This window comes from Staurois parvus, unplaced genomic scaffold (genome assembly GCF_062004578.1).
Source record: "Staurois parvus isolate SC_StPar_1 unplaced genomic scaffold, SC_StPar_1.0 ptg000902l, whole genome shotgun sequence".
Lineage (NCBI taxonomy): Eukaryota > Metazoa > Chordata > Amphibia > Anura > Ranidae > Staurois > Staurois parvus.
The window spans coordinates 757,165-770,875 of NW_028318698.1; the positions used below are offsets into that span (position 1 = coordinate 757,165).

Below are 13,711 nucleotides of genomic sequence, written 5' to 3' on the forward strand. Positions count from 1 at the left end.
ACAGTCACTAGTGCTTGGAATTCATTCAGTACTGAGGTTGCCTCCTTCCGATATCCTTTGAACCCTCTTCAGTGAGGGAGAAACAAAACACAACACCACAGGACAGCTAGACACCCTCCTCCAACTTCCACCAGGTACTCTTCAGTGAGCTCTACAGACTAAGATCTCAGACCAGACCAGACCAGAAATAGGCCCCCCCCAGCTATGCTACAGCTGGGGCTTTGATGACTCTCAAGCAGTGTCCCAGCAGACTTCCCCTAGGGGCAGAGCCTCCTTAGACCTCTTGCAGGAATGGGCTCAGGGCCACATACTCCTGCACAGAGCTCAAACCATTTATGGGTTCTCCAGCCACATGGGCTCCCCAGCCACCCATTGGGTACAACTCCACAGGGACGGGCTGGGTCCCCATAAATACTCAGACTGCTCTTCTATCCCTGCTCCCACTCTGACTCCAGAACCCTCTAGAATGGAGGGGGAAACAATCAGACCAGCAGCCTGTGAAACACTGAGCAGACCAAAGCAATCAACAACTGCTCCAATAGCCACAGAGGATCCAAACCAAATTTACCCAGCTTCCTAAACCCCAACCAGGAGAGTGCCACACTTCTATTATTCTCATGAGTACCTTAGGGTTTGGCTCTGCAAAAGACAAATATAGACTGCTAGCTTTTAAGTTGAATCTTCAATGTGCTCTCCCATTATGTACTATTAGTGAGACTTGTTAGATTTCTTTTAGTCATACAATATAGTAGGCCAGAGCTTCAACTTTTCAGACAGACATTTTCAGACAAGTCCAGTATGTTCAAGGTTTGGCAAGACACTCTGGAAGAAATAGAAGTGTACATAGAAGCACCTTCAGATGCCTCCTTCAAACATTTTACAGCGTGTCAAGAGTATTACCTGTCATCTATGACAGGTTTGCTTTAATGTGAAGAAGATCAAAAGCTTTTATACAAAAGGCAGAGAGCTATCAGTTCACTCCATAGTTTAAAAAGAATAGAGTCAGTAAGAAAACGTGGGCAGTAACTTCCCTTTATAGAATCAGCGCTGAAGGCAGAGATATGCACCCAATCTCAACAGCTCATTTATAACTGCACAAAGCTGGATGACAGATAACTGAACATCTTTCAAGACTTTATTAGTATTGATTTAAACAGCATAAAAATGCAGTCTGACAGTTTTATGGTGCTTAATCTGTAGATTTTATAGTTGGATCACGACGGAGAATAGGGGATGGTTTCATTGGGTGCAAAAAGGGCATTTTGCTTTGGACACTCAGTCTTGGTGGACTTCTTGAAACAGCTTTTTTCCATTTATAGCAGCAGGAGTTGTTTGTCAGTATTCTATTTATTTATTTCAGGTATCTATATAGCGTTGTAAATTTGAACAGCGCTTTACATATATATTGTATATCAGTCCCTAACTCTCAAGGATCATACAATCTAAAGTCCTTAACTCACATTCATACATACACACACTAGGACCAATTTAGACAGGAGCCAATTAACCTTCCAGCATGTCTTTGGAGTGTGGGAAGAAACTGGAGTACCCCGAAGAAACCCACGCAGGCACAGGGAGAACATGCAAACTCCAGGCAGGTGGTGCCGTGGTTGGGATTCTAACCAACGACCCTAGGCAGAAGTGTTAACCATTTATCCACTGTGCTGCCCTATTCTATTTGATGCTTCTGGTTATAAGAGGTTTGCTTACATGTTTTTTATAAAAATACTAAGCTTCATAAAGTTGAGGTCTTCTTTTATAATAGTGAACAGAATTGTGTTTTAAAATTTTTTATATAAATCCACACTGAAGATGGCAACCTAACATTTTATATTTTAGGTTTGTATAGTTGTAGGAGAGCAGATTAACATGCCATATTCTTATATCTCTACATGACTACAATAAGGAAATGCCTACACTGGAAGGGAACTCTCACGTACTGGATCTAGTTTGTAATTATAACCCTAGCTTGCAATGCAATTGCTATGAGGCCCAGAACTGTCTGGCTATACAACAGTGTATACAGGTAGTGCTCTGACTCCAACTGTTGTATTAGTGACTTATTCTTTGCTTATTCCTCTATGCCTGGCCTGTATAAGCAGATACAATTACTGCGGACAGTCTTTATCAGATGGCTGAACTCCCCAAACACTTGTTTTTCTCATCTACGGATTGTTATTGCAATGCAGAAGGTATATCAGACAACAAGATGTAGCAGATGAATGAAAGGATGGTATTTGCAGGTCAAAACATGGTAATGTGAGCAGATTACATGTGGTCTAGAGACAAGTGGCCATATTCATACCAAGCAGACAGTGAAAAAGGAAGAGGAAATCACTTGTGGGAGGGATCAGGAGGAAAGACAGAAAAGGAAGGTGCATTAATCACAATGTCCACTAGATAGCAGTATATTAACATTAAGGATAACTATGTATTGCATTATATTGTTACACAATAAGTGCGACAGCACAGGTAGCCATAGTATGGTAAATTCATGCTATAAAAGCAATTAATATTCTTTATTACCAAAGAAATTTCATCAGAATTACTTAAAAATGTGGGGGCCTCTTGCCCCTACTTTAAGCTATGGTCCTGGAACAATTTCTCACATCTGAACTTTCAGATAGCCATTGATCACATACCTTACTGGTGTTTAAACAAGATTTAGAAAAGAAACCAGTAAAGAGAACATGGGACAAGATCACAGAAGAGCCCGTCCAAACCAAGCCTCACTGTGGCATTTAATAGTAAACATGTCATACTTACCTGCTTTGTGCAATGCACACAGCAGCCCCAATCCTCCTCTCTGGAGTCCCTTGTTTGTGCTTTTGGTTCCTCCTCTTCCCAATGCACCCCCATAGTAAGTTGCTTTAAGTAAGCTGCAGCAGGCTCACTCCTGAGTCGGACTGTGTGCGTCAATAGACACACAGAGAGCAGCTCTATCCCACCCCCTTCGCTCCCTCCTCACAGGATTTGATTGAAGGCATCAGGAGCCAATGACTTCCATTGCTGCCCCTGTGTCCTGTGAAGGAAGAAAGGAGGGCACTGCCACAGATGGGCACAGTGGTGGATTGAAATAGGACATGGATAAGTATGAGGGGGCAAAGCAACTGCTAGTACATTTTTGACCTTAAAGCAGAACTGCACCCTAAAAAGGGAAGTTACATTTTATGTCCTCCCCCAACAATTTTGGGCAATTTTTTTGGGGGGAGTGAATACCTAGTTTTGGTAGGTACCAACTCCACTTCCAGTGGATTTGCCTAGGCAATTCCTCTGGAAGTTTGCCTCCCTCCCTCTGCCCACAACTTCTTAGAACAAGTTGCAGGTCCCAGGAAGCTATGGACCATTCACACAGCACAACGTGGCTTATACATGTACAGTGGGAAGCCAGCTCTGAAGCCGCAAGTGGTAACAGCCTGCTTCCACACTAAACTGGGCTGGGGACCCGAAAACCAGGGAAAAACCAGTCTAGGTGAGGACTGTGCTGGATCCCTGGACAGGTAAGTGTCCTTTTATTAAAAGTCAGCAGATACATTATTTGTAGCTGCTGCCAATTTTTTTTTTTTGCAAACTGACTGAAAATCCTCTTTAATGTAGGTTAAGCATCAAGGTAAAAAATGTCCTGCTGTTACAACCACTTTGATCATAGAGATGACATCTTACAGCTTTCTAGGTGAAACATGTCAGATTGAGGCTTGGTCTGGTAGGACTCTTCTGTGTTCTAGTCCTGGAATAGTAAATCTATGTACAGGATGATATCCCTGGAGTGCAACCAACTTGTAGATAGCATTGATAAGCCCCATTGGCTGACACCTGAAATCACAGAGATGGGTGGATTGCGAGCTTTGAGCAGTGGTTCCCTTTGGTACTACAAAGAGAACATACAGTAGAACATTGTCTGCAGATAAAAAGAAAGCTCAGAAGCTATAATAGCAAGATCAAAAACTACTGAAAACTCTACAAGGTATGGTATATCTAAATGGTTAAACTTAACATTTCAAGGTTCTACTGCAGATAAAAGTGAAACAAAGCTACATGAATATGTATGAACTGTAGGAAATCAGATGAAGCATTATCTAGCTTTTGCAGTCCTCCACATAGCCTGTTTGAAATGTCTAACCAGCAAAAGCCCAGCCATTTCCAAGGAATCCACTGTCATTGTCCCCTTATTGTCACCTATACCTGCCAGCAGAGAAAGGTCTGTGACCACTAAAACAAAGTGCATGTAAGAATGATATGTATGGCCATCAACATGCCACCACTAATTATTTTTTGGTGTCTTTTCCCTTAAAACCCAACTCCAGCAAAAACATTTTATTTAAATTTACATAGAATGGGGATTTGGTTAGAGTCTCTGCCATGGTTTTTTTTGCTGTTTGGGCTCCATTTCACTCAGGAGAGTGGTTATCTCCAAACTGGCACCCACAGCAGTCATGTATAGTGATGTTCATGAAATGGACATTCAAGCATGGCCATCACTGACGGTATTTTCAGGACAGCAAGGAAAATAGGTTTATGCTCAAAAATATGGTATGAGCAATGGTAATGTGCATCAACTTGATGTTCCATAAACATTGGTGACAGATGTAGCATCGTTAGGATGAAAAAAAATGGATTTTGCATACCTGGCACCATCACCATTTTGCCGAGGACTATAGTCATACTTTTTAGATGGCAAATAGGGACACCTTTAGCACACAGTAACCCCTGTCAGTTTATTTTTTCCATCGATGTCCGATTGGAGAGATTTACCTTCACATCCTGTCCCATGGCCAAAACAGGAAGTGAGAGTAAATCCCTGCAAATGAAGGGAATTTCTTGGGAACCCCCAGGTCTCAGAACTAGTGTCCTCATTGGAAAATTTCCCCTCTATTATTTTTCTGGGGACAACCCTAAATTTGGGGTTTCTTTTACTTTCACTTTCGATAATGGTAGACGGGACAAATGGAGAGGGCGAATCTTCCTAATGGGGACAAAGACAGCAATAAAAACGGACGGGTGTTCAAATCCATCTCCACTTTATCCAAAACCAAAAAAAAGAGTTTGCCTTTAGCTATACTTTAATTTCATACCCTAAAACATCACATTCTTATTTTGTGGTGGGTAGTTTGCAGGGTAGTTTGTGGAGCTTCCAATTTGATTTGTACAATGTGCATCTATATATGTGAACAATGTATATGTCTAAAAAATGTTCTGACATATTGTTTGTATTCCTATAAGCAATTTAGTATAATGGTTTTTGAAAAATTTAAAGTCAGCATGTGACATGTTACAGGAGGCTGTCAGGGGTGTATTTAGCACAAGGCAAACAAGGCATTTGCCTAGGGCGGGGGCAGCACTGCCCCTTGGAAGAAGGGACAAAAGGAGGGACACATGCGGCATGGGGACCTGGTGGGTTCCGAGAGATGCTGTGGGTTTCATGACAGTGTATGCACAGCCCGACTCTCATTTCTGGGGATGTCAGGAGCTGTGAAGGGGAGTGTCTCTCTTTCGCCATGGGGGATAGTGGCTGGTGTATGGGGGCAGTGGTAGTTGAAGACTCGGGTGGAGGGCAGAGGTGTTCTTGGTCAATGTCAGGCTCTTTCTGCGGGAGGGGGGGGGGGTGCGCCAATTTTTGTGTTGCCTAGGGCAGCACAAAACCTAAATACACTACTGGAGGCTGTGGGCAGGGAAGGTGGGGGGGGATGGGGGGTGCAAAGGAGAAGCAATGTCATTGTCATCTAGGTGAGAATTGAAGAAGTAGAAGTGGGTCCCTTTAAAAAAGGTACCAGCTCCCTATTAGAAAAAAAAAAAAGAAATGTGTTAGGGACGGGGGTGGAGAAGAGGTGGAGTAGTACTTCACTTGAGTGAAGGTCTACTTTAAGTATTATTATCCAGTCACTCTCCCTGATGAGGTCTAATATGTTGAAATCCATAGAGAGAGGCTATCAGATGTGACATCATCACGCACACTTTTTCCGGAAGTCAGACCAAACATGACTCCTTGCCGATTGGATGCATGTATTTCAATATTGCCCAAGTTGTTTTCATAGTAAGTGTCAGGGATCCGGGTATGACCAGAAATGTGTGGGAACACAGGTGTAGTCAGGGCTGGAGAGGTGGAATGGTCAGGCAGGCCGTATGGGTCTGTAATGCACCGTCTGGCGGTACCTCTAGCAACCCACGGAATAGGATTCCCCAGAGTGCGGAGTCTAAGTCCCAGTCTGCTTGTTCACCAGGGCCCCTGATGGTGGGGATGGACTTGGAGCAGACAGAGACCAGGTCGCGGCCCCTGAGTACACCCACCCGTGGTAGAGGGATCCGCCAGAGGTATATTCTGGAGGAGAGCCTGACGTGAAGAGGCGGATGAGTCCGTGCAGGACGGATGGATGGATGGCTGAGCAGAAGCGTGGTCAGACAGGACGGGTCGGTAACAGTGGGGACAGCGCGGTACAAGGCAGCAGGCACAGAATAGTCGGGTCACTCGCCGGGTCAGTAACAGGAGATCAGATCCAATGGGGGTATCCAACGAGAAGTCAGTCAGGCCAGGGATCAGGGCAGGAGAAGTCAGCAGAGGTCAGGATCAAAGCAGGGTCAGCAACAAATCAGATAGGCAGATATTCAGGAACACAAGATACCAGGTACAGGGGCTCATGGGAAACAAACACCAAGGCACTGATTGCAGGCCTGGCCATTGTTCAACTAGTTGCCGACCGCAGATAGCCGAATGACGGCTGCACTGCGGCCGGCCAGTTCTGAGTGGACATCATATGACGGCCTCCCAGAACGCGCTCTCCTGCGCGCCCCAGGGGGCGCGCGCCCGGCGATCTCCATGATCGCTGTGTCCTACGGACACAGCTGATCACGTGATGTGGTAAAAGGCCAATCACAGCGGCCTTTTACCACGTGATCAGCGGTGTCCAATGACACGCTGATCAGAGGGAAATGCAAGTGCCGGTTGTCGGCTGCACTTTCCTCACGCTGTCAGATCGTGAGGAAAGTACTGCCGAGAACCGGCAGTTGTCAGAGCGGGGATCGGCACCGATCATCAGGGCACTGATGATCAGTGCCCTGATGATCGGTGCCCAGCAGTGCCACCCGCAAGTTCCGCCCACCTGTGCCCAGCAGTGCGCCCACTAGCTCCGCCCACCTGTGCCCAGCAGATCACCCACCTGTGCCCAGAAGTGCACCAACCTGTGCCCAGCAGTGCACCCACCTGTGCCACTCTACAGTGTCACACACCTGTGCCCAGAAGTGCCACCTACCTGTGCCCAGCAGTGCCACCGTCCTGTGCCCACCCACCTGTGCCCACCAGTGCCACCCACCTGTGCCCACCCACCAGTGCTGCCCACCAGTGCCACCCACCAGTGCAGCCCAGCAGTGCTGCCAGTCAGTGCCACCAGTCAGTGCCCAGGGGTTGTGCCAGTCAGTGCCGCCAGTCAGTGCCCAGCAGTGATGCCAGTCAGTGCCGTCTATCAGTACCCATCATCAGTGTCACCTATCAGTGCCGCCTATCAGTGCTGCATATTAGTGCCGCCTATCCGTGACACCTCATTAGTGCTGTCTATCAGTGCCGCCTATCCATGCCACCTCATTAGTACTGCCTATCAGTGCCCTTTAGTGCTGCCTATCAGTGCCCATCAGTGCCGCCTATCAGTGCCCATCAGTGCTGCCTCATCAACGTACATCAGTGAAAGAGAAAAAATACCTGTTTGAAAAATTTTATAATAGAAACAAAGAAACTTTTTTTTTTTTTCAAATTTTTTGCACTTTTTTTATTTATAGCGCAAAAAGTAAAGCGCCCAGTGGCGATTAAATACCGCCAAAAGAAAGCTCTATTTGTGAGAAAAAAATGATCAAAATTTAATATGGGTACAATGTTGCATGACCGCGCAATTGTCAATCAAAGTGCGGCAGCGCTGAAAGCTGAAAATTGGCCTGGTAAATAAGGGGGTATAAGTGCCCGGTAGGCAAGTGGTTAAATAGACCTCCTGCAACCAGCCTCAGGTGATGGCTTGATTGCAGGAGTGAGACCCTGGCTGCTGAAAGCACCCTCTGGTAGGAGCTGGTACTGCAGCCCACAGAGCAAGTGAGCCACAGCACCACCAGTGGTGAGTCCATTCCTGACAGTAAGTGAGTGCACATTTGGCTTTTAATAAATTGCTTGTTTTTACCTATATTACCCTATGCAAGCTATATTTTGTTAGCAGAGAAACCCATGAATACCTCATATGGGCTGATGTGGCTGAGACCAGGAATCTTTAACTGCTCATGCACCGTTAGACCATTTATTATGCAATGTTCATAGGACTTTGAGTCTTCTGCATGCACAATGTTGAGCACTGATCACTGGGTGCTTTTAAGGATAAGGAGCTATTACAAAGAGTTTATGTCTGGAAACCTTTTTTTCTAATTTTCGTTGGGACTTTCATTTTCAGTTATTTCATCATTTCTGTTTGAATTCTTTTATGGACACTTATTGACACTATGATAGGGTGATGGGTTTTGTTAATTTGAATCACATTTTAAATATTTTTTGAGATGATAATTTTTACATTCATTTGATTATATTTATATATATTTAGATTCACATTGTTTATATGGCTTGTTTATTTCATATGCACATATTTACATGTTGGAATGGACACATATAGTAGTCCTGCACTTTTTTTCTTCACAAGTTGGTCTAATTTGATATCACAGATTTTAGCACTAGCAGCTCTTAGGCTCGTTACCCGAGCACAGAGATTCATATGATCATTATTTATTTTTGATTTGTGCTTTATGTAGTCATTTTCATAGGTTCAAAGTTAGTCTGGCTGAAAAAAGACAAAAGGCCATCCAGTTCAACCATTTAAAAAAAAAAGTTATAATCCTACACCCACAGTTGATCCAGAGGAAAGCAAAAAAAAAACCCAGCAAAGCATGATCCAATTTGCTCCTGCAGGGGAAAATATTCCTTCTTGATCCCCCGAGAGGCAATCGAAAATTCTCATGGATCAACTTTACCTATAAATGTTAGTATCCAGTTATATTCTGTGTATCTAAGAAAGAATCCAGGACTTTTTTAAAGCAATCCACTGAGCTGGCCAGAACCAACTCTTGAGGGAATCTATTCCACATTTTCACAGCTCTCACTGTGAAGAAACCTTTCCGTGTTTGGAGATTACATTTCTTTTCCTCCAGACGTAAGGAGTGCCCCCTTGTCCTCCGTGATGACCTCAGGGTGAATAGCTCTACACCGAGTTCACTATATGAACCACTGATGTATTTATACATGTTGATTATATCGCCCCTTAATCTCCTCTTCTCAAGAGAGAATAAATTCAGTTCCTCTAATCTTTCCTCATAGCTGAGCTCCTCCATGCCTCGTATCAGTTTGGTTGCCCTTCTCTGTACTTTCTCCAGTTCCCCAATGTTCTTTTTGTGAATTTGTGCCCAAAATTGAACTGCATATTGCAGGTGAGGTCTTAAGTTAGAAACCGCAGCTTGGCATTGCATGCCGTTATTAAGCTTGTGATCTACCAAAACCAGAAACCTTCTCCACCATTGATTCCCCCACTTGTACCCCCCCTAGTATGTATGATGCATGCATATTCTTAGCCCCCAAGTGCAGAACCTTACAGTTATCAACATTAAACCTCATTTGCCACATAGTGGTCCAATTAAACAGTGCATTGAGGTCAGCTTGTAAATTGGAGACATCCTGTAAGGACGTTATTCCACTGCACAGCTTGGTGTCATCTGCTAAGACTGAAATGGGATTTTTAATCCCAGACCCTATATCGTTTATAAATATATTAAAAAGTAAGGGTCCCAACACTGAACCTTGGGGTACACCACTGATGACCCTAGACCATTCAGAGTATGAATCATTAACCACTACTCTTTTAGCCAGTTTTCTACCCATTTACATACAGATTTTTTCCAAGCCCTTAGACTTTACATTACACATTAGCCATGTGTTGGTAACTGTGTGAAACGCTTTTGCAAAATCCAAGTATACCACATCCACTGCCACCCCTCTGTCCAAGTATACCACGTCCACCGCCACCCCTCTGTCCAAAGTATACCACATCCCCGCCACCCCTCTGTCCAAGTATACCACGTCCACCGCCACCCCTCTGTCCAAGTATACCACGTCCCCCGCCACCCCTCTGTCCAAGTATACCACGTCCACCGCCACCCCTCTGTCCAAGTATACCACATCCCCCGCCACCCCTCTGTCCAAGTATACCACATCCCCCGCCACCCCTCTGTCCAAGTATACCACGTCCCCCGCCACCCCTCTGTCCAAAGGTTTGCTCACCTTCTCATAAAAAGAAATCAGATTTGTTTGACAACTTCTGTCTTTCATGAATCCATGCTGTTGCTTAAAATATTTTTTCCAGCAAGAACTCATCTATGTGGTCTTTTATTAAACTCTCCAGTATCTTCTGGAGAAGATAAGGGACCAGTAAGAGATCCCTTATGAATAAGTCCGATGACAAAACACGTCAAGGGAAGCGATGTCAGACGCACACGGGAACCGGAAGTGGAGCAACAGCCATTTTAACTAGTAGCAATTAGCACACCAAACTTTCTGGAGGTTCTTAGGACTACAGAAAGGTCTGAAATGCAGTTTTAAAGGCTTATTTAATGTGAGTGTATTAAATAAAGTACCGTATTTTCCGGTGTATAAGACAACTTTTTAACCCTTGAAAATCTTCTCAAAAGTCGGGGGTCGTCTTATGCGCCGGTATACGGCATGCTGACACTTGGTGTCAGGGCAGCCGCCCCCCCCCCTTCCAACGGAAGGGACACTAAGTGCAGGGGTGGGCAGGGGGCTGCTGTTTCTTACCTGGCTCCGGTCCCAGTCCCACGACGATCCAGTCCAGGAAGCGCGGCTGCTCCTTCATTCAGTTCGGCCGCTCGGCTCCGCCTCCTCACCGGTGATTGGCCGCCAGATCTGTAGCTCAGGAAAGGCACACAGGCGGCCAATCACCGGTGAGGAGGCGGAGCCGAGCGGCCCTGCGAAAATCGAGTGAGGGAGCGGCCGGTAAGTGTGCCGTGCAGAGGTGCTGCTGCAACCACATATGCTGGCTGCAGCAGCACCATACTGGAACAGGGGTCAGCAAGTGTCATTGGTGTCAGTGGGAGGAACAGTGCCCCATCATTGGTGTCACTGATACTAATGATGGGTCATTATTCCTCCCACTGACACCAACGATGGGGCACTATTCCTCCCCCCACTGACACCAATGATGGGGCACTATTCCCCCCCCACTGACACCAACGATGGGGTACTATTCCACTCCCCACTGACACCAATGATGGAACACTATTCCTTCCCCCACTGACACCAATGTTGGGACACTATTCCTCCCACTGACACCAATGACGGGGCACTATTCCTCCCACTGACACCAATGACGGGGCACGATTCCTCTCACTGACACCAAAGATGGGGCACTATTCCCCCCACTGATACCAATGATGGGGCACAATTCCTCCCATTGACACCAACGATGGGGCACTATTCCCCCCACTGACACCAAAGATGGGGCACTATTCCCCCCACTGATACTAATGATGGGCCACTATTCCTCCCACTGATACCAATGATGGGCCACTATTCCTCCCACTGATACCAATGATGGAGCACTATTCCTCCCACTGATACCAATGATGAGGCACTATTCCTCCCACTGATACCAATGATGGGGCACTATTCCTCCCACTGATACCAATGATGGGGCACTATTCCTCCCACTGATACCAATGATGGGGCACGATTCCTCCCACTGACACCTATGATGGGGCGCTATTCCTCCCACTGACACCAATGATGGGGTGCTATTCCTCCCACTGACACCAATGATGGGGCACGATTTGTCGCTCTGACACCAACGATGGGGCACTATTCCTCCCACTGACACCAATGATGGGACACTATTCCTCCCACTGACACCAATGATGGGGCACGATTCTTCCCACTGACACCAATGATGGGGCACTATTTCTCCCCTGACACTGATGGAGTACTATTCCTCCCACTGACACTAATGATGGGACACTATTCCTCACACACTGACACTAATGATGTGGCACCATCATTGGTGTCAGTGGGAGGAATAGTGCCCCATCATTGGTGTCAGTGGGAGGAATAGTGTCCCATCATTGGTGTCAGTGGGAGGAATTGTGCCCCATCATTGGTGTCAGTGGGAGGAATTGTGCCCCATCATTGGTGTCAGTAGGAGGAATTGTGCCCCATCATTGGTGTCAGTGGGAGGAATAGCACCCCATCATTGGAATACCATACCATATTGAAATCAAATCTGATGTTTTTTAATTTTTATTTGGTGTGCGTTGGAAGAGGGGTAGTCTTATACGGCGAGTATAGCCCAAACCCTATATTTTAACAGGAAAAGTAGGGGGTCGTCTTATACGCCGGAAAATACGGTATTTATATGGTGTGTTGGCGGTATTACACTATTATATTCCTCATATATTGGCATTTTGATGGAGTATGGTGTAAGGAGGATTGTGGAGCTGGTATGCTGATGAATCCAGATGACAGAAGGAGAGAGGGTTATCCCTAAGGATCCTTCCATGAGGGCTATCTGACTGTCATATTGTATTTGGATTAAGGCAAGATTGTTTATATGTTTTGGTAAGGGTATTTACTCCTTACTTTCATTAGAAGTGAACACTGTTTTTCACTTGCTGTGTGGCACAACGTATGATTCACCAACACGTTTTGCACCTTTTTCACTGTAGAGGGATCACAAGCAGGGGCGGACTGACCATTTGGAAACTCGGGCACTGCCCGAGGGCCCGGGGCAGTAGGGGGCCCCATGAGATGCCCCTGGTGCCTTTTTCATAGGCTTTTTTGAGTTTGGGCAAGGACACAGGGGCCCCATGATCTCCTATTGCCCGGGGGCCCCATGAGTTGTCAGTCCGCCCCTGATCACAAGTGTGTTATTTAGTTTAGTGCATTCACCTGTTTTGCAATATTTATTTATGAGGATAATGCACTATGTATTATTTATTTTCTTTTTTTGAGGTGATCATGAAAGCCCTTGTGAGGCTCTAAATATTGGGCCAATTTTTGTGAAATCATCTGTATGAGTTTTGAAGGACACTGGTGCAGTTATAATAATTTTTGGACTTTAATATTTTGGACTTTATGGAGTTAGTGTACTGTTAGTTTATTTCTGTTTCAGGTGGCATATTTATAACTATATCTTTTGCAATTTGTCGTTTGTTTTAAATTTTTGCAGCCTTTATTTCATTTTTGCATATTCTGTTATATCCTTTGCAATGTTTAAACGATGATAGCGTTCCTTCATTTTTATATTTAATAAAAGATCTTATTATCTATAGCTTTATTAACTTTGGCCGTAAGCTATATAGGTTTGATTTTTAGCCTTTTAAACTTGCCCATGGGAATACATTTTGCAGTGTGTTCAAATACAGTCTTTTTGAAGAACTCTCATTTCTGTGTTGTGTTCATTGATGCCAATATTCTCTCCCAGTCTAAGTCTTGGAGAGCAGCTCTCAACCTTGGAATATTCACTCTCTTAAAATTGAGCGTTTTCATTTTTCCCATATGTGCTTGCTATTTACAGCTAACAATAAATGAAATCATGTTATGGTCACTGCTACACAGATGTTCATTTATATGGACATTCGTAATCGACATTCATGTGATATGAGTTACTAGTATCACATGTGTTACATGTATTACATG

At 45.0% G+C, this 13,711-nt stretch overlaps 1 protein-coding gene across 7 annotated transcripts in view; it reads left to right on the forward strand.

Moving 5' to 3' along the window:
- WHRN (whirlin) overlaps nt 1-13,711 on the forward strand; it is a 253,906-nt gene that overhangs the window by 85,934 nt on the left and 154,261 nt on the right. The gene's annotated exons all lie outside the window — the stretch shown is intronic.